At 36.6% G+C, this 24,528-nt stretch overlaps 1 pseudogene; it reads left to right on the top strand.

Annotated features, from left to right (window-relative positions):
- The window catches only part of LOC137711287 (myb family transcription factor PHL11-like), a 70,729-nt pseudogene extending 46,403 nt beyond the window's left edge, over positions 1-24,326 (top strand).
- The last annotated feature ends 202 nt before the right edge of the window (positions 24,327-24,528 follow it).

The raw sequence follows: 24,528 nt of genomic DNA, 5'->3' as shown, positions 1-24,528 counted from the left end.
ATTGGGCGTGGCACTAAGAGAGAGGGGTTGTACTATGTGGACGACGTTGTTTCTGGTAGAGCTAATGCAGTTCGAGCGTCCCGGTCTAGTAATTTACAAGAAGTGTGGTTGTTGCATCGTCGGTTAGGGCATGCATCTTTTGGGTATTTACGGCATATGTTACCTAGTCTATTTAGTGGAATAAATGAATCAGACTTACATTGTGAAGTATGTATTCTTGCTAAAAGCCATCGTGCTTCGTTTCCTCCTAGTATGAATAAAAGAGCTTTACCATTTGAACTTGTGCACTCGGATGTTTGGGGACCCTCCCCTGTTGTTACTTCTTCTGGGATTAAGTGGTTTGTTACGTTTGTGGATGACTGCACTCGTATGACGTGGCTGTATGTGTTAAAAAATAAAAGTGATGTTGGTCTGGTATTTCGATTTTTCTTTCAGATGATTCGGACACAATACTTGTATGTGATTAAAGTTCTCCGTTCTGATAATGGGGGTGAGTATATTAATTGTGAGTTGTCAGAGTTTCTGTGTGATCAAGGCATTCTCCATGAAACAACCTGTCCTTATACTCCACAGCAAAATGGGGTGGCTGAACGGAAAAATCGCCATATCTTAGAAACGGCACGTGCTCTCCTTCTGGGCGCATCGGTTCCTAAGAGTTTTTGGCCTGAAGCAGTTACTTATGTCGTCTACGTGATTAATCGTATGCCATCTCGGGTGGTTGATTTTCGCACTCCTCTTCAAGCCCTCACTCACCATGTTCCAGTGGTATCTACTCATACTCTCACCCCCCGGGTATTTGGGTGTGTGGCTTATGTGCATATTCAGAAAATTCATCGCACTAAGTTGGATCCATGTGCCCTCCGATGTGTGTTTGTTGGTTTCTCATCTCACCAAAAAGGATATAAATGTTATCACCCTGAGACTCGGCATATGTATGTTACCATGGATGTGACCTTTTCTGAATCAGAGTATTTTTATGCTCCCGTATCTTCATCTTCAGATCACCAGGGGGAGAGCTGTAGTGGTGATCTGGAATGGTTGGACTTGGGAGGGAACATTGTAGCTGATGCCGTGCATAATGAGGCAGTGATCATAGATGCCGTGCGTGATAATGGGGCTGGAATGCCATGGCAGATTGTTGCCCAGAGCGGCATGCAGTCAGGAGTGATTGCAGCCGAGAGTGATAGTGATCTGCAGTCAGGGCAGATTGTTGACAAGTCTGCGAACGTAACCCCCTCTCTCTCTAGCTCCATAGTGCTGCCCAATGAATCTTCTCTGGATATACCTGAGGTGAGTATTGTGGATGATTATGTAACTAACGCGAGTAATGATGTAAATGCATATAAGCTGCCACCGAGACAAAATCGGGGTGTGCCACCTGACAGGTTTTCTCCGGAAGGCAAAGTGAAGTATCCAATAGCCAACTATGTCTCCTGCAATGGTCTTGCACCAGAACGCAAGACCTTGGTGGACAATATGGAGGCTATTCGAGTACCAACCCGTGTGGAGGAGGCTCTAAAGGATCCAAAGTGGGCAAAAGCAATGGATGAAGAAATGTTGGCAGTACAGAAGAATAATACCTGGGAGGTGATGTTCTTACCAGAAGGAAAAAAAACAATTGGATGTCGGTGGGTGTTTACTATCAAATACAAAGCCGATGGATCATTAGACAAGTACAAAGCAGGGTTGGTAGCTAAGGGATACACCCAAACATATGGTGTAGATTATCAAGAAACGTTCTCTCCAGTTGCCAAGATGAATACGGTACGTGTTCTGATATCTTTAACTGCTAATATGGACTGGCCATTAAAACAGTTTGATGTGAAAAATGCTTTCCTCCACGGGAACTTGGAGGAAGAAGTATATATGGATTTTCCTCCTGGATACAGTGCTGGCAGAAATACCGGAGTATGTCGGTTGCGTAAGTCTCTTTATGGGCTTAAGCAATCGCCTCGTGCATGGTTTGATAGGTTTACTCGAGTTATGAAAAAGTTTGGGTATTATCAGAGTCATTCTGATCATACATTGTTTATTAAACAGAGGCATGAGAAAGTGACAGCTTTAATCATCTATGTAGATGACATGATTATTACTGGAGATGATTTTGATGAGATTTCAAGGTTGGAGAAAAATCTTGCGGCTGAGTTTGAAATGAAGAACCTAGGGGATTTGAAGTATTTTCTTGGAGTCGAAGTTGCTCGATCTTTGAAAGGTATTTTCTTGTCACAACGTAAGTATGTTTTGGATTTGTTAAAAGAAACTGGTATGCTGGGATGTAAGCCAGTAGATACTCCTATTGTTGAAAAACACCATCTATGTTTAGATCCGAATCAGAAATCTATTGATAAGGGAAGATATCAGAGACTTGTAGGGAGACTAATTTATTTGGCTTATACACGTCCTGATATTGCTTATGCAGTGAGTGTAGTAAGTCAATTTATGCATTCACCAAGTGTAGATCATATGGCTGCTGTTATGCGCATCTTAGCATATTTGAAGTCTGCACCTGGGAAAGGAGTTTTATATCGGAAGCATGGACATTTGAGGGTTGAAGGGTTCACAGATGCTGATTGGGCAGGAAGTGTGGGTGACCGACGGTCTACTTCGGGATATTTTACTTTTGTAAGAGGAAATTTGGTTACATGGAGAAGTAAAAAACAGAAGGTAGTATCAAGATCCTCAGCTGAGGCTGAGTATCGAGGGATGGCTCACGACATTTGTGAGATTCTCTGGCTTCGAAAACTCCTTGAGGGGCTTGGGTTCAAGCCAAAGGAGACCATGAGACTATACTGTGATAATAAGTCAGCGAGAGATATAGCTGATAATCCGGTACAGCATGATAGGACAAAACATGTGGAAGTTGATCGACATTTTATTAAAGAGAAACTTGAAAGGAAGATTGTGTCAATACCTTTTGTGAATTCGGAGGAGCAACTTGCAGATGTTCTAACTCATGCAGTAGGTAGTCGAAAGTTTGATGACTCACTTGTCAAGTTGGGCATGTGTGATATCTATGCACCAACTTGAGGGGGAGTGTTAGTCATGAGTCAATATTAGGAAAAAAAAGAATGTAAATAGTAGGAGTCCTTTATTAAGTAGGTTGTTTATAAGCTTTATTTAGTTTCCTAGTTGAACACTGATTGTATGTATATATATATATATATATATATATATATATATATATATATATATATATATTTCTAAAGAAGCAATAATAAAGATATTCCAGTAAAAGTTCTATTCTAGGCAGAAATGACCTTTTTTGTTAATCTTGGGACCAAAATAGGACAAATCGGCTATGAAAATGTTTAAGTACACTAATTAGAGGAAGTTAAATAAAATTAATGAATTAAAATTTAATGTGGAGGGATTAAATAAAATATCTATTAAAAATAAAAACAAAAAAATAATATAAATTTGAATTAAGTACACATTAAAGGATTAAAATGAATGTGTAATCTACCACCAAATTTTTATTCAATTTTAATCTTCTTCAACAATCAAAGTTAAAAATATAAAAATAAATTGAAGGCTGCAATAAAAAAGATGAATGCATAGTGAATTGGGAGGACATAGCGTTGGAATATGCCTACTTGGCCCAATAGAAAACCCAAAGCTTGGCCTACCACATCTCTCTTTCCCTTTCTCTGTGTGGCAGTCTCTCTCCTCCCTCTCACCTTGATTTCACCACATTGACATGGTTGTTGCTTGTAACTTCTGCGTTGCGGCACAGCCTTAAACCCACAAGGGCCACAGCAGAATAACAAACCTCAAAGACCCTCTCTCTCTCTCTCTCTCTCTCTAGCATCGTGGCATTTCCTCATCCTCTAAATCTCAAAGCAAAATTCCATGGGAGCTTCACTCTCATAAACCCTGCACTGAAACCCACAAAAATGACTTACCCAGAAGAGCTAATCACATGCATTTTTTCATGGATTTGAGAAGGCTTTCAATCCCAAAATCCCATCTTTTTCTCTTCTCCCCCATCAACCGCCCGTGCGTGACCCGCACCGCCCAACCCCGCCCCCAAGAACCTCCGCAACCGCCCAAGTTCCTTCTCGATTTCTTAATTAGTTTATTTAGTACTCAAAGCTACCAAAATATGGAATTAAAGTTATACATACATCAGTAAAAGTAAGAAGTATGAAGAAACACAACTTTTATTGAACACTACAACACATAAGACATAACCACACAGCTCATGCGATCTGTTTTATTGGTTTAACACACACGTAGTACAGTGAAACTAAAATACTTAGAAAAAAAAAAAAAAAAAAAAAAAACCAGTGATGAAAACTAATGCCACTTTTGCAGGGAACTCGATTGCATTGAGCGCATGCAACAAGTCTTTTAAACCCATAGGTGACCCGGATGGAACGAGTGAAGTCTCGTGAGGGTTTCTAGAGACGTTACCCACAAACATCATGTGATAGCTATGATCATGGATGCCCAATGGCTGTAAAGAGATCCTCATCGTAAGGGCCAGGTTCTAGCTTGACTGCGCGGAGGACTTCAAAATCGACTAGCCTTAAATAGGGGTTTCTGTTCACATGACGCACTCGGAAGATCACTTGTGTGTCGTTGGTTGGTTCGGATTTCTTAAGCTCGAACAATGCGGAATCTTCATCATCCGTTTCATTGGAAGCAGTGGCCTTGATCAACCATGTGGAATTTTCACAAGTTGAACTTTTCACCCCTGTCAAGTATAAGTTGTTTTCAATGAGCTTGATTTTCACGTATCCAGATTTACGTGCATCCTCCGTTTTGAAAACATAGTTCGGATCATCTTCGGTGAATTTGAGAGTCCCATCTCCTTTTTCTCCATTTAAACGCAAGAACTTGTTGTTGCGGTTAGATTGCCACGCAAAAGGAATTGGTAGTATTGGTGCCATGTTAAATGGGATGATCACTCTCACTTCTCTCTTCTTTTTTTTCTCCCTTCCCTCTTCTCTCTTTCTCGTGTGATTTACTTGCTCCGCTCCATAGCTTCGAACCTGTTACTCTATTTATAATCAAGGATAAGCCCACGTCATGTTTCTCTATTCACATTATGTGTTCACACTAATAATGGTTTCGCATATAAGGAGTTTTTATTTTATGTTTCCTTCAGCAAAATAATGCAATTTTTTACTAGTTCTTAGTGTTTAATTCATATATAAGAGTCCTAGTGTTGTTATCTGATATGTTGTTTAGGACAGAGTCCTAATCCTAGAGTTTTCACATGTACCCAAATCCATTGTCTCAAAGACAATTACATAAAATTGCGATGTTTTCAACAACCGAGTTGTTCAATTAGCCGAAGTCCCTGGACTGACGCCAGATTTGATTGAATAGCTGATCTCACTGCAGGCCATTAACTAATGAGGGGACAATGCCAGGTAACTGAAAGAAACAATGTGGAAAATGAACTCTTTTAGTTTTCCTACGTGTGAAATTCATGAATTGACTGTGCTGTATGCACACGAAGACATATTTAAGTGCTCAATCAGTTACTTGTTGCTTATGAGAAGCTTTTCACAACAAGGGTATGTGAAACTAGTACTTATAAGCTCTGGTTTGATTACAGCTTGGTTTACCAGTACTTAACTGCTATTAAAATGGAATGTTTTGATATAGGCACCTTATCTTTGGATTTTTTCTTAATTAAAAGGGACATTTTGATATAAGCGTCTTGTCTTTGCATTCCTATTTATGCATTTCGTATAAACAGCCCTCCTCTAGTTGTGCTTTGGATATTTTGTTGACATCCATGTCTTTCGGATCACCCCGAAAATTTACTTGCTGTCGTCTTTATTTTTTTTACATTTTATTTTATTCAAATTTGTCGATACACAAAATTGAGTCCATCTTGGACCAAATTAAATCGGACCGTAAGTCATACATACGGCCCATCTTCTAATTGTTGTTGCTACTTTTTAAAATAGGTTCAGAAGAAAGTTTCAGATGAGAATTGAAGCTCAAGAAAAGTTACTAAATGCTATAATATATCATACATGTTTGCAAAACAAGAAAAAAATTTGGCTTTTTTTTATTTGTATACTTTTATTTAACTTATTTTTTTTCTTTGACAGAATGCGTCGTTTATTATTCAGAGTTCTATTTATTTACAACCCCATCTCCTATCTAAATCCACTCCCAATCTCTATCTATATTTCATCCGAACAAATGCAAGTTTGGTACACACATAAAGCAGGAGCAGGTGTTGTTGCTATGAAATGACAACTGGCTTGTTAAGCCAGTATTATACGAATCACTGACTTATGCTCTCCTCGAAAGAATAGTTTAACTACAATTTGTGGACTTCCTCCCTCGTATCTCCTCCTTCCCCGAGCTCGGGTTATGAAAGAAGAAGAAGAACCCGGGAGTTCTCTCAACATAATCGACGTTTCACGTGGGCGCATTATTATTGCCTCCTATTCTTAAGGAGATGAACTTCACTTGATGAAGTCTAATCAAACGGTTAATTAACATAAATATGCACGTATCAACTATTGTGCATTATCCTTGACTAACTGGATGTCATCGTTCTTACAGCTAACCAATGCATGTGCAAGGATTGGTGACGCAATATGTATGCAAAGACACATTCAATCACTCAAACATCCATTTGTTGGTTGTGAAAATATTTCTTCAAACGGCTGAAAGGATCATGAAAAGTTTGACCCATAATATATCAAAATGAAGAGAAGAAAGTGTAGAACAAGATTATACCTATTTGGAAGCCCAATGATTGGCGGAGATGGCCGGAAAATAGCCTAAAAGATGGCTGGTCTGCGGGAACATTGTAAAACTCGCCGAAAACTGGGTAAATTTTAAACGTTCATAACTTCTTCAATACTCAACGAAAATAATACTTCTTGACGAGACCAAGAGAATGGTACCTTTTTTGAAGGCTAACTCTCTGTGGTGTGGCCTGAAACTGCTCGAAAGTGGCTAACTCAAAAATGGTTAGCCACTTTTGAGCCGTTGTCCGACCAAACCATGGCGAGTTAGCCTTCAAAAAAGGTACCTTTCTCTTGGTCTTGAAGCATTATTTTCATTTTTTAATCACTCGATTTGGTTGAATATTTAAGAAGTTATGAACGTTTAAAGTTTACCCAGTTTCCGGCGAGTTTTCCAGTTTTCCCGCGGACCAGTCACCTTTTAGGCTATTTTGTGGCCATCTCCGGCAACCATTGGGCTTCCAAATAGGTATAATCTTATTCTGCACTTTCGTATCTTCATTTTGATATATTATGGGTCGAATTTGGTTAAGAAACGATTGAGTTACAAAGCTTTAAATATTGCCCAAAATCGTTTTTAATGGAATGACCAAAATCATGGATGGCAGACAATCTTAGGGACCATTTGTAACATCCCGGCCCGGGCGGGACCACTTCCCGGGCCTGACTCCACTACCGTAGCACGATATTGTCCGCTTTGGGCTTACCATTCCCTCACGGTTTTGTTTTTGGGAACTCACGAGCAACTTCCCAGTGGGTCACCCTTCATGAGATTGCTCTAGCCCCCTTCTCGCTTAACTTCGGAGTTCCTACGGAACCTGAAGCTAGTGAGCTCCCAAAAGGCCTTGTGCTAAGTAGGGATGGGATATACATATAAGGATCACTCCCCTGGCGCGATGTGGGATGTCACACCATTTCTATTGATTTTCAATCTCAGGGACCATTTGTATTGATCATGCAAATCTCAAGGACCATTTTGTATAATAACCCAATCATTTTAGTCTTTCGTTGAATTTTTCTATCGTGATCGATGAGTCAATATTTTACTATATATTTTACCCTAATCTTAGTATTACTTTATTGATTATTTTGGTGAGATTTTGATACTTTGAATTATATTTCTAATGTAGGACATTCGACTTCCTTTTGAGCGCGAAGAGTAATCAAATGGATGAATTTTGGAGTGATTCCAATTGGAGGAGGTTTGTGAGTCTTTCAAGATGACTGCATCAAAGTTTCAAATTTTCTACTCAGCCGTTTGACCGTGGCAATGAAATAAAGAGCAGTTTTCCCAGTTTGACGTTTTTGGACATTTTTGATATTTTGGAGGTCAAGATGGCATATTTTGAGGAAGACTAATTCTAAGGATTTGTAGGGGACGTCTTCAGCTTTAAAACGAGACCTTTTGGAACCAAATCAGAGTTGATTTGGTCGGTCAAAAGTCTGATTTTATGAGAAGTCTGAATTTCAGTTTAAATAGGAAATCTTTTATTTTTTGTTTTTATTATTTTATTATGTTTCCTAGTTTTATTTTAAGACTTTTTAGGGTTTTATTTTGTAGTAGTATAAATAAAGATATTTAGCCATTAGGGTTTCAGAAGGGGGAGGAGACACACTACTTAGCTTTTGACGATTCAAGTTTATTTTCTAGGTGTTTTCTATCATTGTTCTTAATAATATTTTGTCTTATGATTGTTGGTAACTAGTTTGTTTTGCTAGGGCGAAGCCTTGAGCATTAGCAAGAATATGTAGTTTCTTTTCAATTTACTTATGATAATATGCATGCATGTTTTGAATTATTAATCACCGTTTTAAACTATCTAATTGTCTTAGTGATTTTTGACCATTAGGATATTTAGAAAAGTAATTTGATGCAATTTTGGTCGGAAGTTTCCCTGAAATTGGCGCTGGCTTCTTTTGGTTAATAATTGTAATTTCACTTAAGATGAACACCACGTCTTAAGGGTTGCATGGTTTTTCAAAGGGTTTTAATAAAACTTAATAAGTCTTTTATGTTCATATTTGATCCGAATGTCCGGACGGTTGCATGTTAGATATACATTTTATGTTGGAGGTTCCAACTAGAATATATATTAGGAAAAATTAACCTTCATATACGAGAATCCATAGCAAATCATATTTATAAATCCATAAAATAATCACAAATCCATATGCCATAGAACTTCATATACGAGAATCCAACAATCCATAACCGTTCGTAAAAATGTAATTTCGATAAATCATAATTATAAAAATTCGTAAATCATATTATAAAACATATTTAAATCATGAATATGAATGCATGCTAGGCTAATATTTTATAAAAATATGTAAGTTTAGAAGGGGTCCACACACAAGTACTCCACTACCGGAGAGCCGCTCGTACTAGGATGGATTGGATCGCTTCCCTCCGTTGCACCTAAACACAAGGAGAGTACATTTAATAAAACTCTACCAAAACATTGGAATTTGGGAAAACGGAGTGTAGATTTGGAATCAGGACTTCGAAATTAGTTTGAGAAGGGTTCTATCCGAACTCGAAAAGTCAACTCGAAGTCAACGGTCAATGGTCAACGATCGGGTTAGGTCAACGGTCCGGTCTGGCCATCGCTGGTTCGATCCAAGTGAATAGTTAGTGCGTTAGACCGATTTAGGGCTTTTGGGTTTGGATTGGGCTGGCCCAAAGGTTAGTGGGTTGGTTTAAGGGTTTGGGCATGTGCTAGGGGAAATGGGTAGGGCCTAGGCTAATGGGTTGCTAGGCCCAAATGTTAGGCCTGGGTTAATGGGCTAAGGATAAAAGGGTTGGGCCGGTTCAGTGGGTTGGCCTAACAGCTGGGTTAGGCACCCATTTGGGCTATGGGATGAATCGGCCCAATTGCTTTATTGGCCACCGAAAAGCACCGAAGAAGGACACCAAGTTTTTGGGTTTTCGCCAGGAGAACTTCCTCGGCTCTATCCGGGGTCGAACCTTAATTAAAATCTATCATTCAGAAGCCGAATTGAAGATAAGAGAATAAGGATTCGAGTTGTACCAAAATGGGATGGAGTTGAAGTCGAGATCGGCTGGAAAATGGCCTAAAACCTACAGGGTTCATCGGAAAGTATGAAGAATGCTTCCTGAGTTGTTCCTGAATTAAATCACTACCAAAAAGTCTCAAACACTGCCTAAACACCTTACCAAACCCGATCTAGGAATATTTAAGGGTGAGTTCAACATACCTCGTTGGAAAAACACGTGCACAGTGACGATGCATAGTGCTGAAAATGAGAGAGAGAGATAACTCGAAAGGGTGAGGGAGAGAATAAGGGTCCAGATGGTGGTGATGAGGGTGTGGTAGCTATCTGTGAATATGTAGGTATGGGTGTGTGTGTGTGATCTCGCCGGAAAGGTGATGAGAGTATAAACGAGAGAAAGAGAAATATAGAGAATTCTAGAGAGAAAGAAGAAAGTCACGGGAGAAAGAGGGAAAAAAGGCACCAGAAATGGGGTGTCATGTGTCACCTTTGAAGTGGTCTAATGTGGAGAAAATCTCCACTTGTGAAATTACCAAAATGCCCTACGTTAAAAAATTCATACAAGCTTCGCTTTAACACCGAATTTGATTTCAATTGTGCATGCGCGTTTGTATTGACGAGTGCTATAAGAATAAAATATGAGAAAAATTCTAATATGTCTACTAACGAAGGTCAACAAAAGTCAACCATTCGGTAGTTAGGGGTATTTTCGTAATTCGAATTAATTAAAACGTAATTTTTGAAACGGGTTGTTACACTCAAGCTAAAGTTAGGGGATCTAACTGAAAGGTTGGAAGTCAACTCGGCAAAAATATAAGACATCAAAGATTTGGTGCAAATGTCTGCCAGTTGAAGAACAGATGTAACATGATGTACACTAAGAACTTTTTCCTGTATATAATGATAGTCAATGTCAACATTTGGTCCAAGCATGGAAGACAAGATTGAAGGCTAGCGCAATTGCATTCTTGTTGTCACAGAAAATCGCAGGAGTTTTGAGAATGGGAAATGAGATATCTTGTAGGATCTTATATATCCAATTGAGTTCTACAACTGTATTAGCCAAAGACCTATACTTGGCTTCAATAGATGACAGTGCAACAATACTTTGCTTTTTTGCACTCCAAGATATGAGATTAGGACCAAGGAAAACACAGTAGCCACTAGTTGATCGCTTATCAATAGGGCAACCTGCCTAATCTGCATCAGACCACGCTTTGAGGCTTTGATAACCTTTAGTAAAACATAACCCTGAATCAAGGGTACCCTTCAAATAACGAAGTATCTGTTTGACTGCCTGCAAATGAATTATCCGAGGAGAGTGCATATACTAACATACTTGGTTAACAGCAAACGCCAAATCAGGGTCTTGTCTATGTGAGATACTGTAAAGCCCCAACTGTTGATCTATAAAACTTAGGATCCGAGAGAAGAGTACCTGAGTGATCTAGTTTTGTAGAACCAACATGAGTGGAACAAGGCTTGACACCAACCATATTAGTATTCTTTAACAAGTCAATGGCATATTTATACTAATTAAGAAACAGACCTGTAGCAGATTTGTGAACCTCAATACCCAGGAGTAATGAATATCACCCAAGTCCTTAACAGGAAACATAGTCAGTAACTGAGAAATAATGATGTTGCAGACTGAGGTAGAGCTACTAGTGATGATGATATCATTGACATAAACTAAGATATACGTGATGGTAGAATCCTTTGTGATAAACAAACTGGTGTCAAAGTAGGAATATGAGAATCCCAATGACAGAATGGCCTTGTAAAATGCTTGATACCAAGCCCTAGGTGTCTGTTTTAAGCCATATAAAGACTTTTTGAGCTTGCAAACATGTTGAGGTTTGGTTGGATCAACAAAGTCATATGGCTGGATCATGTAGACATCCTTCTTTAAAGTACCATGCAAGAAAGCATTACTTACGTCAAGTTGATGAATAAACCAGTCATAAGAAACAACAATGGATAATAGAATTCTTATAGTTGTAGGCTTAACAACCGGACTGAAAGTCTCAGAGAAATCAAAACCCTTTTGTTGATGGAACCCTTTAGCCATTACCCGAGCCTTGTACCTTTCTATCGAACCATCTTGTCTATGCTTGACCTTAAACTCCCATTTGCAACCTACCAAGTTCAAACTAAGATGAAAATGAACTAATTCCCAAGTTCAGTGGATTGCAAAACTTAAAGCTTAGCCTTCAAGGCTGCTATCCAGTTTGGATTATTTGAAGCTTGTAAAAAAGTGGTAGGTGTTGGAAGAAGACATGTAATTGAATCAACAGAGGCTAGAAGAGAGTGTTTAGTTGCAGTTAAGACCTTTGACTTGTGAATTCCAGCTTTAGCCCTTGTAATCATAAGATGCGTATTATTAGGCACGAGTGCAGATGTTGAGATGTGAGTAAGCCGTTGACAATTTGTTGGAATGTTAGAAGTATTAGATAGGGAATCATCAGACGTTGAAGAGACCTAATGCTGTGATAAACTGCCTTGGTTAGCAGTCTGAAAAGTACTTGTTGCGGAGGGAACTGGAATAGTCACAGTAATAGGAGTTGAATTTGTAGAGGGAGCAACTGGAGATGGAGTAGAACCTGAGAACATGCCATTCTTAAAAGGAAACAATTGTTCATCAAAGGTAACATGCCGTTAGGCCTGGCAATTTCTGACACGACCCGATAACCCGACACGACACGACACGAAATTAACAGGTGTTTGGGTCAACACGATAACGAATCGGGTCTTATCGGGTAACCCGATAAGCACATGTTAAGATAACGGGTTGGGTCGGGTATACACGTGGGTAAACACGATACACGATAAGCAGAATATTATTTTTATAATTTTATAACCCTAAAAAAATACTGTAATAATTATATACATTAATTTTACAATTTTATACCCCTAAAAATTATAATAAATATATATATATATATATATATATATTAAATTAACTATAAAATTTATAATTATTATAATTATTATATATACTATAATAATTATACCCCCAAAATATTAAGTCTATCTATACTAATTATATATATATATATATTAAATTTTATAAAAACTATAATGCATATTAATTAATAATTTAATATGCATGAATCATGATCATGCATTTGCCAACTTGCCGCCCTTTTTGAAAAAAAAAATGGAGGGAAAATGAAAATGTTAAGAAAAGTTGAAAATAAAACAAAAAAGTGAAGGAATTAGGAAAAGATGTTGGAGGGAAAAGTGAAAATGATAAGAAAAAGTTGAAAAGGAAACAAAAAAAAGAGGGAAAAATGAAAATTAATAGAGGTGGTGAGAAATTTTTTTTTTTTTTTAAGTTATTAACTTTTTATCACACACATGACTGTCATGACATATCTCACTATTTTTATAATGACACACGTGACACGTGATGTATGTACTATTCCGTGTACCAGTCAATTATAATTTATACGTACAAAATAAATAGATTTAAATCTACTTAATAAATATATATATACACACACACACACACGGAACTTGATTGATGGCATACGAATTCTCCAAAACTAATTTCAACGATCCCAACCGTCAAACTTGTTTGTATATGCTTTGAGATCACATCACCAAAAAATCATAAAAAATAAACATTCAGAGATCAAGTAACGGGACAAAGCTTTTCAACGGTTATAAACGAAAAATCACGATTTAACGGTTATTTTAACTCTGATTTTGATGATTTTTTATAACTACACTCCTTGACCCTATATGAATACAATGAATGAATTCGATCTTCAATTTAAAATATTTACACAAGTGGATACCACAAAATCTTTTATTATACTTAATGAAAGTATAAATAAACTCTAAGTGTTAGTCAATCTATCGTTTTACGAATTCTCCAAAACTAATTTCAACGATCCAAACCGTCAAAATTGTTTGTATATGCTTGGAGATCACATCAGCAAAAAATCACAAAAAAAAAAACATTCAGAGATCAAGTAACGGGACAAAGCTTTTCAACGGTTATAAACGAAAAATCACGATTTAACGGTTATTTTAACTCCGATTTTGATGATTTTTTATAACTACACTCCTTGACCCTATATGAATATAATGAATGAATTCGATCTTCAATTTAAAATATTTACACAAGTGGATACCACAAAATCTTATGTTATACTTAATAAAAGTATAAATAAACTCTAAGTGTTAGTCAATCTATCGTTTTACGAATTCTCCAAAACTAATTTCAACGATCCAAACCGTCAAAATTGTTTGTATATGCTTGGAGATCACATCAGCAAAAAATCACAAAAAAAAAAACATTCAAAGATCAAGTAACAGGACAAAGCTTTTCAACGGTTATAAACGAAAAATCACGATTTAACGGTTATTTTAACTCCGATTTTGATGATTTTTTATAACTACACTCCTTGACCCTATATGAATACAATGAATGAATTCGATCTTCAATTTAAAATATTTACACAAGTGGATACCACAAAATCTTATGTTATACTTAATGAAAGTATAAATAAACTCCAAGTGTTAGTCAATCTATCGTTTTACGAATTCTCCAAAACTAATTTCAATGATCCAAACCGTCAAAATTGTTTGTATATGCTTGGAGATCACATCAGCAAAAAATCACAAAAAAAAAACATTCAGAGATCAAGTAACGGGACAAAGCTTTTCAACGGTTATAAACGAAAAATCACGATTTAACGGTTATTTTAACTCCGATTTTGATGATTTTTTATAACTACACTCCTTGACCCTATATGAATACAATGAATGAATTTGATCTTCAATTTAAAATATTTACACAAGTGGATACCACAAAATCTTATGTTATACTTAATGAAAGTATAAATAAACTCTAAGTGTTAGTCAATCTATCGTTTTACGAATTCTCCAAAACTAATTTCAACGATCCAAACCGTCAAAATTTTTTGTATATGCTTGGAGATCACATCAGCAAAAAATCACAAAAAAAAAAACATTCAGAGATCAAGTAACGGGACAAAGCTTTTCGACGGTTATAAACGAAAAATCACGATTTAACGGTTATTTTAACTCCGATTTTGATGATTTTTTATAACTACACTCCTTGACCCTATATGAATACAATGAATGAATTCGATCTTCAATTTAAAATATTTACACAAGTGGATACCACAAAATCTTATGTTATACTTAATGAAAGTATAAATAAACTCTAAGTGTTAGTCAATCTATCGTTTTACGAATTCTCCAAAACTAATTTCAACGATCCAAACCGTCAAAATTGTTTGTATATGCTTGGAGATCACATCAGCAAAAAATCACAAAAAAAAAACATTCAGAGATCAAGTAACGGGACAAAGCTTTTCGACGGTTATAAACAAAAAATCAAGATTTAACGGTTATTTTAACTCTGATTTTGATGAATTTTAACAGCTACACTCCTTGACCCTATATGAATACAAAGAATGAATTTGATCTTCAATTTAAAATATTTACACTAGTGGAATTTATATACTTAATAAAAGTATGAATCAACTATAATATTAATAATTATATACATTTAATATTTGTAATAGATTAGTAGTGTATGTATTATTTTTTTTATTAGGCTTTCATTTTCGAGTGTAGATATAGTACTTGAACGAGAAATGTTTTAATGTTTTCAAGTAATATTTATGTCGCAATGTGTGGTATGTGCAAATTGTAAAAAAATATATATTTTTCTTAACGGGTCATAACGGGTCGGGTCACTTTACCCGTTGGGTAAAGTGACACGACCTGTTAAGGACCTGTTAAGATAACGGGTGTGACACGACACGACCCGTTAAGATAACGGGTGTTACACGAAAACGACACGAACACGACAGACACGATCCGTTTGCCAGGCCTACATGCCGTTAGACTTAAACTTGATTAGCTACAGGATCAAAGCATCTGTAACCACTATGATTGAGACTATACCCAAGAAATACACGAAGTTGGCTCTTTGTATCCAGTTTATGAGATGAGTAGGATTGTAACCAGGGATAACAAGCACGACCAAATGCCTTAAGATTATGATACTTAGGAGTTGCTTTGAACAGTTTCTCTCAATGACTAACAAAAGATGATTGAGGAGGCAGTCTATTGATGAGATACCTTGCAGTTTGATAAGCCTCTACCCAGAATTTTGTTGCCAAACCACTATGAGAAAGAAGAATCATGCTCATTTCAACAACATGCCTATGTTTCCTTTCTGCACACCCGTGTTGTTCAAGTGTATGAGGACAACTTAATTGATGTGTAATACCTTGTTCCTTTAGAAAGTTTTGAAAATCCTTGCTTAAGAACTCACCGCCTGAATTTGACCTTAGGCATTGTATTTTACAGTAAAAAACGTTTGAACTCTGTGAACAAAAGTTTTGAAGATTGAGTAAACATATGATTTATAGAACATTGGATATAACCAGCTGTATTTAGTGTAATCATTTACCATAATGAGGTAGTATTTATAACTAGTACATAAATGAGTGGGAGAATGTCCCCAAACATCAGTGTGTAGTAAATGAAATGGCTTAGTGGAAGTATAAGGCACAATAGAAAATGGTAGTCTAGAAGCCTTCCCCAACTTACAATCAGTACAAATAGACCCTGTATTAACAAAACCAATAATACGTAGCTGATTTTTATTCACAACACTATGTAAAACTAGACTCGATGGATGACCTAGATGTTTATGCCAGATATGAGCATCCGCTTTAGTTATCATCAATGCTTGAGGAGGGAGAGAGCAATTCCAGAAGTACCATTAGATGCATCCTAGTAGAAAAGATATAAGTCACCTTCATAAGGGCCATGGAAGAGCATCTTCCCAGTTCTTAGGTCTTTTATATAGAACCCAAATGGATCAAAGGTCATAGAAGCCCAATTATCACAGACAAACTCGTAAACTGATAACAAGTTATGTGAATCTTTTAGAACTAACAACACATCATTAAGTTTAAATGTAGCATTCATAGTACGAATTAAAGTAGGTCCAGTATGAAAACTACATAGACCTTTACCATTACCAACAAAGAGTTGATCACTGCTAGTGTAGGGAATGACAGAGTTGAGAGAAGCTGGATCCGGTCTCACATGATGAGATGCACCACTATCAGTTAACCAATAGCTTGGTGGAGGAGAAATACTAGCAGTCATGCTAATAGGAGGTCCAATGTGTGATATTTGAGGGGCAAACTGAGATAGTTTCTCAAGATTAGAGAGCTTCATGACCAGATTTGAGGCATAATTGACATTGAAGAAACCTTCTAGAATTGTAAGTATTGGAGGGCTGACCAGAAAATGTGGATCTTGAATTGGGACCAAGTCTAAGAAGATTACCTTAGGTGTTATTGTAGGTATGACTACCTCCAAAATTTCGATTTTGATTATATCGATTATGATTCTGAAAGCGGCCACGAGAATTGCCTTAGTAATTTTTGGCACTAGAAGATGCTTGTTGAGCCGTATAGGCATGAAATGGTGCAGAAGAAGAAGAAGATGCTCTGGCCTTTTGTTTCTGAAGAGAAATCTCCTTATTAAGAAGTAATCCATGTAGTTCATTAGTATCAACACTTCAGTTTTTGTTTTAATAGAATCAACAAAGCAGCCATACTTATTAGAGATACCAGAAAACATGTAGGCAACAAGATCAGATTTAGAGATCGGATCACCAGCTGCAACGAGTTTATCAGAAATCTCCTTAACAGAATTGACATAATCGGTCATCGAAAAGTTTTTTTTCTGGATAGTTTGGATCTTCGAGCGTAAGCTATGGATATGAGTGCGAAAGGCACTAGAAAAACGACGCTCGAGAGATTGCCATAGAGATCTGAAATCATCTATGCCAGCCGTCAATGGAAGGAGATTTTCAGATAAGGTCGAATTGATCCAAACCATCAAGATTTGATCTCGTTCACACCAAGTCTCATATGCTAGATTAGGAACTTGGGATCCAGAAAATTCAATCACAAATTGAGGAGGACACACATCAGTGCCGTTGACGAGCCCTAAAAGCTTGAATCGCTTCAGGATAGGGATGAAGAGACTGGGCCAGGTGATGTAATTGTGACGAGTTAGTTTTGTCGACACCATACTGGTAATATTTTGAACACTAATCGAAGAAAGAGATTCAACAGACAGATTCGTAACATCGCCATGATAGCCAGACAAAAGCAGTCGACGAAAAGGAGTTCGCCGAGTTCATCACAGTCGCCATCAAAAGATCAAGATTGGAGAAGAAATTAAAGAAATTAAAGAAATTAGGGTGAGCAAGATCTGTTTGGAAGGCGGGAAATGGTGAGAAAGTTCAAGAAAATGGAAACGGTGGATCAAAGTCGATGGATTATGGCGAAGATGCCATGTAGAAATTCATATCTCTATAGAAGAAAGGTTAGAGAAATAGAGAGAGCGGGAATTGTAGAGAGAGAAGTTGTTGAATGAAATGATTTCATTACCCAAACAGAATGTGTACAATCCAATGTAAATAGATACAATTGGTTATGTCACCAACTACTCTAATAGCTATAGCTTAACAACTAAGAAAGCTTTTAATTAGGCATAGACTTAGTTGGTGGTCCTATTCTATCCTTAATAGTATAGGCTTGGACAGCATGCTCGGAAACACAACTCCATCGAAGAACAAAGCCGAGAGAATAACGGTGAGCAAAATACTAACTATTAGAAACAAATTAGATTCCTTGCTCAAGTTACTACAAGTAATTGATTTCAAAACTTCATAATCTACTAATGCCTTTGTATTATAAAATTCTAGGGGATTCATATGTACATTTTAGTAATCTTCATTCCACAAGTTTTGGCATCAAATCATTAGGAGGTGGGAAAACCGAACAAGGGTACATGAAACCAGCACTTCTTGGTTCTACTTTGATTACTGCTTAGTTTACCAGTACTTAACTGCTATTAAAATTGCATTCTTGTTTATGCATTTTGTATAGCCTTCCTCTAGTAGTGCTCTGCATACTGTTGTTGCCATCCATGTCTTTCGGATTACTCCGAAAATTTACTTGCTTTTGTCTTTGTTCTTTTACATTGTATTTGTTTAAAGTTCAACCATTCACAAAAGATGGTTAAGCTAGTTAACGTGTAAACACGAAAATTCTTGTATTGAATGAAACGAGAACTCATATACAAAGTAGATTTATATTGATTTGAATTTGTAGGTTACAATCTCTGTTTACAACTTTTCCTCTGATTCAGTCTTCAAATTTGATGTAGATAGTTGATTGTTGATCCAAGGGTCGTAATGACTTGATCTCGAACGAACGATTGAACGATTGCTTCAAGTTTTGAGCTTGAAAATAACTTGTGGATAATCTTCACCTCAAGGGTCCGGCAAAGGTAGTGTTTGATCTTGAAACAAACGTTGCTACAAGTTTATAAGCTTGTAACAAAGTCTTGAAGGAATTAGCACGAGCTCTTGTTGATTCTTCAAGGAAGTGGTTCGGCTTTGGTCGAGAGAAAGCTTCGGATTTGGTTGACTGTTCTTCAAAGAGAGCTTTGACATCGTATTAGTCTTCAAAGGTTTGGCAGAGGTTTTTCTGTGTAGAGATTTTTCGACCCTTATGCTTGTGGGAGGACCTTGTATTTATAGGCTTTTCAAAGCTTTTCTTTGGGTGGATTTGGCTTTGATTTATGTCCTAATTTGTCCATGGCAGAATTTAGGAATGTTTTGTGTCTTAATTTCAGCCATCTTTACTCCCTTGGCCGAAATTTTGAGGCATTGTTGCCTATTTTGTGGGCAATCTTCAATTCTTGCTTGTTTTATGAAGATGCTTTAACTTTCTTTCCGGTTTTGAGAGTATTTTGATCCCTTGCCGAATTTAAGAGGTGATAAGCTCATATCTATATATATTTTACATCAAATTCACTTGTCTTTTCTTAGTTAGTTCCTTATATTTTTGAGCTATTTACTTTGTTTTTGTGTTTTGTAGGATTTGTCAAGTAAAGAAAAGAAAAATAGTACAAGTGGAATTTTAAGTAACAAATTCGTCAAAACTGCCTGTGCACGTCCGCTGACTTTGGAAGCACGTTTCGGACAGCTCAGAATGAATTAGAGAATGAACCTTATATGATTGGAAAGCTACGGATGTCTATTTTCTGGAGCATTTCGTGGATTGTTAATATCATTTTTCTAGAAGAAGTTATGGTCGTTTTAACACTGAAAGGTTCCCAAGAGGCTGAGCAGTTTGTAACTGACAAGAAAGCACTGAAAGCAATAAATCCAATAAAACTAACAGCCAAAACTGATGCAGCCAAGAACAAGCCAGCTAACACCTATTCAAATATCAGAGGAAATGGAAAATTAAGTGAAAGTAATGGGCATAAAGGCTGCCCAAAAAGTTACAATTGTTTTAGTATTTCCTCTCACTTATTGTCATCACTAAATGGCTGTTAGTGGGGTGAGTTATGGAGAAAAAACTTTGGCAGCAGAAAAGAAGAAAAGGGCTACAGGTTGCAGCAGCAAAGAGGAAAAAAAAAAGTGTGAAAAAAAGATAGAAAAAAAAGAAGGAAAGCAAGGAAAAAAGGCAAGGCTGCTGCGTTGGGGAAAGAAGGAAAGGAAGGAGGAAATCTTGGCATTCTCTTCTCTCGGTTTTATCTTCTCAAACTCATGTCTTTCTTTTGGTTTAATTTTAGAATTATGTGCAACTAATTTTTAGTAGTTAGGGGCTGTTTTGAAGCCCCATATATGATTGCAAGTTTGTTATGACATTTCGTTTGAATTACTTTTATGAATGGATGAAAATTGTTTCACTACTTGTCTCATTGATGAATTCTTTATGTGTTTTCTACGGATGCATACTTAGTAAGCATATCTAGGATTCTAATGCTATGAATATGTGTGTGCCTGCCCTTGTCAAATGAGGACCTACATATGTTCTAGAGTAGTACTTGTTAATTGTGATTAACATGTGAACCAATTTCTAGGATTAGTAAGACAATGCTAGTACTTATGATGCCTTGTGATGACTCAAACTCTTTTCATTCTTAATGATTTCTACTTGTTAAATCTATGAACACGCCATTCGAGATTGCATGTTAGGGACTAAGTTAAGTTGAAAACGCCATTCTCTTAGCATACTACATAAGAAAGAGTAATAGGTTGAGTTCTAACATTGAGCCAACTTGAGCATCTTCATCCAAAAATAAAAGAAATTTGAATGAAACATAACATGTTTGCATGATTATTTGGTGGTGGATAGCAATTCCCCTAACTCGTTTTTTCTTAATTTGTGAACTACTTAAAAATCTGTTTTTGTTCTGTTTTTGTTCGATTTAATTTAAATAGCAAATCAACTCCAAAAATCCCCAAAATTTGTGTGAGTGTAGCTCTATGTGTCTCGTATCTTCATATAAAATTTCGTAGACTTTAGATAAGTGTAAGTTAGTCTAATAATTATTTTTCGGTGGCTGGTCAGTAGGGACAACAACCCAGTTTTTGTGACATTTTAAGTAGTTAGATAAAACAAACTTCTGCGGGAAAGACCCTTATTTTCATATGCTACAATTGACAAATCTTATTGTTAATAAGGAAAATTAATAGGACATTTGTGTGCTACTTTGTGGTGTGCTTTTAATCCTATCAAATTTTTAGCGCCGTGTCGCCGGGGATTGTTATTTCTAATTACTTATTTTTTATTGTTTTCTTTTCTTGTCTAATTAGTGTTTTTGTTTTTGTTTTTATTTCAGGTACTCTTCGAAGTATATGCATACTCGAAGGTCCAAGAGCATTGATCTAGCTTCCTACGATCCTGAGGTTGAACGAACATTTCGAAAGCTTCGAGGAACAATCAAGCAGAAGCGTGCATCGGTGTCTTTACCACCATCTTCTCCACCACATTTGAGTTTGGAAGAGGAGGAAGAACCACAAGAAGGCATGGCTGATAACTGGACTTTGAGGGAGTTGGCAACACCTAATACGGACCAACAACCATTGTGCATCACATATCCAAATGCAGAAGGGGGATTTGAGCTTAAGTCCGGCATGATTCACTACTTGCCTAAGTTCCATGGCTTCTCAACAGAGGATGCCAACAAGTATCTCATGGAGTTTCATGTGGTATGCTCGGGAATGAGACTAGCCAATGTGGATGAAGAGCAAGTCAAGTTGAGGGCATTCCCATTTACATTAGAAGCTAAGGCAAAGGAGTGGCTTTACAATTTACCTCCGGGATCAATGAACACATGGAACCAGGTGAAGCAAGCATTCTTGGAGCAATATTTTCCGGCCACAAAAGCTGCAAATATAAGGAACTAACTAAGAAAAGACAAGTGAATTTGATGTAAAATATATATAGATATGAGCTTATCAAATACCCCCACACTTAGCTTTTGCTAGTCCTCGAGCAAAACAAAGAAAACATAAAAAAGTAGCAACATGAAAAACATTAGCTTCCCCCTATGTGACCCTCATAGAATTTCATTCAAGAAACAAATCATCAAGAACCTTAGCTAGCATCAAACAAGCTAATCCAAGCTCATCTTCCTTATTCAAATGTTAACAACTACCTTTTAATCATCCTTGAAGTGTAGTGTGTGTAATAGCCATGCTAATGCAATTTCAAGTTTTTTTTTTTTAAAACACCACATGCAAACTAATGACCTTCTCACGGGACATATACTCAATCACACATATGTTTAGTTTAACGTGTTTCACTCAAAGAATCAAATGTGAAAGATCTACCATAAGCTTGCATAAAGATCTCATCTCCACAATCATAATTGCAAAACTAAAATCAAGAGGACTTTTATTGGTTGTAATGAAGCTTAGGGAGAGGGTTATAGAAATAAAAGGTAAACACAAGTTCCAAGCTACATTGCAAGCAATTCTCTTGTTGAGATTTATAAGAACTCAAGCTCTAACATTTGTCATAAGACAATCTCACATTGCTCACTAGCTAGCTTGGAAAGGGTAAGGAAAAATGTTTAAGGTATAAGGGCAGACATATCTGGTGATAAGAAATAAAAGGCTTAACATATATGGCTCAAATTGGCAATCTAATGGTATCATTTTTCTTTAGGAAACATGCTTATTTGGGCCATGGTGATAAACCTAATGCCTCTATCCTTTTCAAGTTCATGCAATCAATGACAAAAATTTCGAAAGATCGTTACGAAAGTTCTAAAGATGTAAGTCACATAAGTTCATCACACATGAAAGAACAGGCGTGTATGAAAAATGCACACACTTTCAATAGGCTAAAAAACTCACATAGGTTGTATATGGCCACTATGTTCACATACGAAGCTTTAAGTCATGCTTTAGTTTCACATCAACAAGGCTATGTGCATTTGGTTTTTCAAAGAAGATTAAACATGTACAAGGCTAACAAGAGAATAAGGAATTTTACACAATACATGCTTACTAAGTTCTTGATCACCGTGGTTCAAATTCAATCCAATTATATCATTGGGTCGGGAAACTAACAAAAAAAAATCTGATTCAAAACAATAAAGAAAATAAGACTATTTTTGAATTTTTCGTTTTTAGAATTTTCTCTCTTTTTTTTTTATTTTTTTTATTTTTTTAGAGTCAACAAAACTAATTAAGAAAACAAAAAAAACAACAACAAGGAAACAAATGAAACCAATTCTTAGTCAAAGGGACGGAAATTTTCAATTTGGTCATTTTTTCAAGAGGGATTCTCCCTTGTTTGCCAAGTTTTTGGGAATGTTTTATACTTCCCTTGCTTGATTTAGGCCACATGTCATTGATGACTTGTCCATTTGTGATGAGTCACATGCCACGAGGAGCTTAGTGATGCATTATTTGGATGCAACGAAATTTACATGTCTACATAATGATCACATATTTTCTGTTTCGATTGTTTCGAGCGCCTGGATGCTAATTAACGGTAATATACTAAAAACAGAACCATTCCGTTATTGGAGGCTCTCAAGTGTCAGATTGAAGAACAAAACAGCTTGCAAGAGCAGCTTGAGGTATGTTGCTTTGCTGTCGTTTACCTAAACCCGAACTTAGTGTCCATATAATCTTCTAGCTTTTACTTGTGACGATGTGAAGGGCAAATCCCACATCGAAGGTTTAACAAGCCCTGCAGTGGCTTCTAAGGAGGGCCACTTCCCATTTCTAATTCGTTTTGGATAGCACCTCAACATTCATACGGCTCATCTTCTAATCATTGTTGCTACATTTTAAAATAGGTTCAAAAGAAAAAGCAGATGAAAATTGAAGCTCAAGAGCAGTACTTGCAAGCCATATTGGAGAAGGCCCAAAGGGGTCTCACCCCATAATATAGAAGCGACAAGAGCACAATTAACGGATTACAAGATCGAATTTTATGGAGAATATGAGCGAACAAGATCGAGGAGGAAGCACAGCATAGATGATGAATGATGCTTATAAGAAGAACAATGGATCAACTTTTCAGATTTATGAACAGGGAATAAGAGGAGAAAATAAAGATACAAAGCTTAAGATTGAGGGGGGTTCCATACATTTTGACTTAAATAGTAAAGAAAGCTATGATTATGTTGGTCCAAATGGGGGGTGAATTCGAAACAAGAAGCTTTCGTTTACTAGAAACCACAACACTTTGATGACAAAGACTTTTTAACACTCTTTTGGATGCCTATAATTTTTCTTTTGTTCACATAGGTGCTTGTATTCTATCTGAAAGAAGTTGCTAAATGCTAATATATTATACATGTTAGCAAAACCAGAAAAATAATTGGCTTTTATTTGTATAATTTTATTGAACTTTTTTCTTTGACAGAACTGTTTATTATTCAAAGTTTTATA

This window comes from Pyrus communis, chromosome 12 (assembly GCF_963583255.1).
Source record: "Pyrus communis chromosome 12, drPyrComm1.1, whole genome shotgun sequence".
Classification (NCBI taxonomy): Eukaryota; Viridiplantae; Streptophyta; class Magnoliopsida; order Rosales; family Rosaceae; genus Pyrus; species Pyrus communis.
Note: the sequence above shows the minus strand (reverse complement) of the source record. Positions and strands in the feature narration are given on the sequence as shown.